Source organism: Solenopsis invicta, chromosome 9 (assembly GCF_016802725.1).
Source record: "Solenopsis invicta isolate M01_SB chromosome 9, UNIL_Sinv_3.0, whole genome shotgun sequence".
Lineage (NCBI taxonomy): Eukaryota > Metazoa > Arthropoda > Insecta > Hymenoptera > Formicidae > Solenopsis > Solenopsis invicta.
This window is the reverse complement of record NC_052672.1, coordinates 8,658,056-8,664,586: the sequence shown is the minus strand read 5'-3', so window position 1 is coordinate 8,664,586 and position 6,531 is coordinate 8,658,056.

Here is a 6,531-nt window from a genome sequence, read left to right as displayed (position 1 = left end):
TTGGAATAAATGTTTTTAATGGTGAGTATTTTTAAGTTTAACCATGCAGCTCATAAAGATTTTTCATGCGTCGCGATGATATTTAAAACGTCAGTCGCGTTGGAAAATCAGTTTCACGTCTTATCCTATCTCTATTGTTATTTTTAAGGGAGGTAAAGCGACACATCAGAAAATGTGCCCGGGCATTTGCGCGAGCTCAGGAGAAGATAGCCCAGCGGCTACCGCTCATTGTACGATAAAGTGTAATAGCGGCGAGCGAAATGCGTGGGGTTTCGCAAAATCAGTGGCTCTTTCGCTAACCGGAAATTTTCGTAAAAGCCTTCTATTTCGGAATATCCTGGGCCGCATGGCACTCTTTATTGCACGATGATTATTGTACGTGATGAGACTCGTTATCTTAAAACCTCTCGATTTTTAAAGCGGCACGGACCAAGTAGGAATCTTCCATTGCATTAGAAACCTTCTTATCCAATTCCTCGGCATTTCAGGAAATTGAAGAATTCAAGGATGTTCTTGCTTTGCTGTTTTCAATAATTCTCTCTGATCTAATAGATTTTGTACATCAAAAAAAAAGAAGAACAATATCAAACATCAATGTCAAATTAAAATTAATTTGTTCTATTTAAAATGGTTTCATATTTAAGCAAGAAATTATATTGTGATAATCTTGCTTACATATTATTTAATTTTCTTTAAAGAACTTTATCTTAAATTTTAGTAAAATGTATTTTTATTTCAACATTATAGTAGAAATCTAAAGATGATTATTTTGATACCATAATTATTTTGATAATAATAATATTAAAAAATTATAAATTTTGGAAATATATTTATTTTTTATTAGAAAATTAGAAATTTTCTTTCAACTTAGGAAAACTATTATTTAATAAAGAGAATATGTTTATCTTGATAAAACTATATAAAAAAGTTTTTTATATAAGCAAGTTATATTAACGCATAATTAAAATAAAAATTTCAATTATGACTAAACCATAAGATTCGAACAGTCTGAATTAATCAATTTTTGAGCATTAATTTTCGAACAATATTTAATATGTTGAAAAAAAAGATATTCTAAAAACAAGAATGTTCTTTTTTTTATGCAATTTTCTATAAATCGTTTAGTTTTAATAATTTACATATTTCTATTGAGATAATTACAGATTATTTATTTCAAACTTTTTTATTGATATTCGATCTACGTATTTTAGTTAACGTCGTATTTTAATTAATTGTCAATTGTCAACTATTCTACCGTATTACATGATATTTCGGCATTGATCGGACGTCGACGCATGGATTGCCTTTGTAATCGCGCTAAACTGTTTGAGCGTGAAGGGAACAAGCAGCTCATACTGTTTAATGCGACCTATCAATATTATTGACTAAACGTCAATATCTCTAAACTACGCATGCGATGGCCGTTCATTCGTATTTTCAATTCGTCATACTTTTGTAGTTTTCTTTAAATATTTTTCATCGTGTTATTACTTGTGTGACTAACAAAAATACGGTTCATCAATTTATTTTTTCTATTTGCGAAATCTTCATTACTTCCGCGCGATCAGCGATCATGTTTTCTATGGAGGACGTTAGTTAATCCGAAAGTAAAAAAACAAATATTAATATACAAATTTTAAAATTATGATGTAAAATTATATAATATTATATTAAAATATAAATATTAAACATTTATTAATTTTTGCTAACATCATGTTCTCGTTTTATTTGTTTTTATTGTTAATAATTAGTTTTATCTGTTAAATCACGAAGATTAATATTTTTTCTGTTTTTATCACTAATTAAATATTACTTGAAGTTTTATCATTATAATAATGACGCGTGTATCTCGATGCTTCTGAAGCCACATCGTTCCAAGACCTTCACTTATTTATCTAAGGAATATTTGTAAATATTTTACATTCCGCGCTTAGAGTATACAGACATTGTAACGCATGCTGCGTGGATACTATTTTATCGCCCCAATTCCTCCCTGTTGAACACTTAAGAATTTGTAATTTAACTCCCTAATAAAATAGCTGGTAAAATCTTTGCATATTTAGTAGATTATATTTCTTATTTTGCCTTACGTGTGTGTTCCAAAACTGCTTGATTAAATTTGTATACAAGTTGTTTAAATTTTTTTCTTCAGAAACATCGTTAATAAAAAGTGCGCGACAATTTGTCTTGTTACTTCTTTTTATAAGAGAAATAATGTTACGTGTATTATTAACTTTCTGACAGTCACACTATGAAGATATTTTAGATTTTTAATAGATAGGTCAACCGTGTGAGATTTCCACATGTTCCAAATCGCACGTGATTCAAAATGGATCGAGAGATCGCAGGATTGCTTGGGCTTAATATCCCGAGCCAGCATTGGCACGTTCTACTCAAGATTGTTGCTTTTTCTCACCGTACTTGGATGAACCCGAAACTAGGGCAACTATTTCGCCGTCGTGGTTTGCCAGAGTGAGAGAGAGTGGGAGAATAAAACGAAGTACCGAGGCGAGGGCAGGTGAACTTGGAAGATTCCGAGATGAGGGGCTCATGGAGAAATGCAGTAACGGTCCGCTGGCAGCTATCAAAAGTTTCATGGAGACATTTGCGACAGGACACAAAACAGCGACTGCAAAGGAGGTGTCCCAGAAGATTCCAGTTCTTGGGAGGTAAGTCACCGTTTTTCCCAAATGTATTTTATTAACTTTGAAACATCAGATGAAACTAGCAGAGAAGGCAGAGATAAAAAGAAATACGTAAATTTTTTAATTTTTTGTTATCTTTTGTTTAATTGTTAGCGCGTTAAATACGTACAGTGAGAAAAAAAATTAAATTTTAATAAATATTTATTTGAATAATTTACTAAATATTTTATTAATGCTATTTAATAAAATAAATTTATTAAATATATCTATTTAGTATAAGGACCACTAATTTAAGTATCATTTTTTTATAAAGTAAGTATTTTATTAGTGCTATTAAAATAAATATTTGTTAAAGTTTAGGAATTCTTTTTCTTAGTATAAATATCTGCAGCTAATATTTCTCATAGCTCTATTTCTTTTTATAAATGCATCGTAATTAATAATTTGAAAATTATTACATTTTTTTTTTTAGAATTATTCTATACTCCTTTCAAAAATTTTCAAGTCTCTAATTATTCAAGTTCCAAATTATTTTCATGATATATACATGCAGATGTCAAGTTTTTGTTGCTAGGAAGCATATTAGACAGTTGTATAATAGTGCAACAGAGCTTCTTGTGATTTGCATATGAAGTAAATTGTACTCATACACTTCTACGTTGTAATTCGAAACATTCAACGCCGTCGAAAAGCAATTGCGACTGAAATAAGCTCGACGAAAGACTCGTAAAATTTGCGTCTCCGTGAATAAACGTGACACCATAAAATGGGCTCCATTTAATCCGAAGTCCTCCGCGCTGTATTACGCATTTAGGCGAGTTAGCGGGGATGACGGAGGGATATAATCTAAGGCTCTGTTTTTGACAATGAAATAGATATGATTTATGAAGGCCGAGCATTACGACGACGCGGCGGTGACGGTGACGGTGAAGTGCCCTCCTTTTAAAGATTATTGAGGATGATTCGATTCAAGGACACGACGTTCCACCTTGACATCATTTCGCATCCGATAGTGCGAGGGTTAAATATATTGCTTCCGATATGTGTAATATGTAATGTTTCACAACCGACAAAACCGCGAGGCTATTTATTCGTCATTTTTGTCTTCAGCATTTCCCTTAAATTCTCCGAGATCTCCGAGTGCATTTCTTCCGCGCTTTCGTCGAGCTTCCGACCATATATTGCTCGCAACTCACACCATCGCATTTTTCCATCTTCCGCGTCTTCCGGACAGACGGTGAATTCGCACGTTTATTTTTACGGTCGCGCAAGACGCCGGATATATACTCGGTCGAAAAAACAAGAGGCTGCCCACCTTCGAAGGAACTGAACGATATAAAATGCGGGCGATGCTGACGGAAAGGATTTCCAAGAAAAAGGAGAAAGAAGATGGGGGGAAAAACGGAGAAACACCCAACCTCGAAGCCGGTGTTACCAACGACGTCTTCGGGGATCCGGTTCGTTCTTTCTTACGGTTCGACGGTCTGTAAGAAAAAAGGACCGACGGGGATATCACGAAGATCTGTGGCTGTGGTTTTGCGCACCGAAGACATAAATTCCCGGGGAGTACTGGGTACACGAAATACTTAACCCTCGGTGCTGGGTAGTCGCATGCGAAACGTAAAGATCCGAGGTTAAATCTGGGTGACGGTTTGAGACAGTTTGAAAAACGAGAGCTGTCCCTCTGCGCGCTCGCTTACAGTTGTAAACGTTGCAAGTGCATTATCCAAGTCGATGACTTTATGTAAATGGTGCTTGCGATCTTTCGTGGCGCTTGATCTTGATACGCAAAACTTCTTTTGACATTTCTGGAGAACTACCTCTCGGAAACGCGAAATTCTCTTTTGAGACAAGCTACGAACCTTAAATTTGTGATAAAAATTTCCTACCACTGCTACGTACGTACGTACTTTTGACGTCACTCGTGATTGGTTTCTATGGTGCTCCAGCGAGCTTTAAGTGGAGCACTCTAACTATTTAAAGAAAGTGGCGCTGAAACGAAATTGGATGTAAAAGGATTAATTGGGTGCGTGACAGACGCAAGGATTTTCTCGAGGATGTTTCTCTTACTTTATTGCATTTTTTTAGTTTCACTTGAAGAAAAATAAAAGGAACTTGTGCGCTTTGTAGATAAATTGGTTGAAATGAAAGTTCGAAGAAATCTGAAATTCGTGGATATATGCTTGCTGTTTACTTATGCTTCGCTCTGCGGAAACTGTTTCAGTTAATCGTCACGTCGTTAGCTCGTTAGTCTCCGGATTTTGTCGGACACTCCCACTAGTTTCCGGCAGAGACTCCTTAATTAAGTTGTGCATGACTTCAGAACATTATTATCTGCTTTGGCTCAGTTCGTAAGGACGAGAGAACTATGAGTAAGTGTAATACAGAATAGGCTAATATAGAATATAGACTTGCTTTTTTTAAAAAAAGCACTTAGGTAGCAATCATTGTAAATTTTTGCAATTTGTTGCATAATATATTATAATGAACAACGAACGTTTTGCGACAACGGTTTTTCGTTTATACAAATTTTATTTTATTTTTATTTATTTTTTTATTTACATGGGAAAAGATTTTGTTTGCTATATCAAGAGGCAGAGGGGGTAATATAAAATTCTTCAAAGATAGATAAATATATTATAACGTTTTTTGTAAAAAATATAATTATATCTTATAAACTTTCATATTTATTTTTTATATTTAACGATTTTTATTTTAGATTACTCAATTACAAGAATATAAACATTTTTATTGTTATAAATAATAATATTTATTTTAGATCATAAAATGTTTATTTTACAAAATAATTTAATGATTTAAGATTAAATTTTATGGTTTTTATTGTTGCTTTTTATACAGTTAATATACACCATTGTACAGTAAAGATATAAACTAGATTTTTAACTGTATTTTATTAGTTTATTTAAATAAATAATTAACTTTGTTTACTTTTATTTACTATCATATACATACTATTGATAATAGCAATATTACTAAATTAATAAATTCTTTGGAAAGAATTTACAGATGGTCGTATTTCTATAATAAATGTTTTATATTAATGTCACTTGAAAAGGACCTAAACCTGAGTTGCAAATTAAGTTAATCATTAAACACAATTTGCCAGTTAGAGAATTAAATTCTATTATTCATTATTAAATTAACAAGTTTTCATTTTATTTTTTGCGTTATTCATTACAGTTTCTTTTTAACTCGTATTTTATGTTACATTCCATTTTTAGAACCTTTATTTTTTGTTAAATCTAAAGTTGAATTTTGAAGACTTTCATTTATTGAACCTTATAGCTAACACGTGTTACAAGAACTCTGCATAAATGAAAAGTTCTTAATATACGCTTACACTAAGATAATGATAATTAAAAAACAGTTTTCCGTAGTATTTGTTTTTATCTTATATTTATTAGTTCATTTTTTGTTATTAATTCGTATCGCTATCCAAAAGTAAAAAGTAAACGTCGTATTTAATTTTATCGTCTATAGGCACAATTAATAGTTTCCGAGTATTTGGTAATTGATTCGTATCGCCTCTATTCAACAGTGTAAACATTTAGTTTCTACAGTTTCTGTTTCGTCATTTCGTAGACATGACTAAGGGTTTGCGAGGCTCCGTAATATTTCATAATATGGCTTTCTACGAGTGTATCGTTTATAGATTTCATCGACCGCTGTTCCAATACGCGTTTATCGAGAAAGGCACGGGAATCTCTGTTGAAGCAGCCGAGTTGTAGAGCCTCCTTGCATCGCTTCGGTTCCGATGCGTTACAAGTTATACGACCCGTGAAGTTTTACCTCGTAAATCGCGTTCGCCGGATGACAATACTTTTTCTCCCAGAGACGGAGGTGAAGGGAACGATCGGAGCTGCGG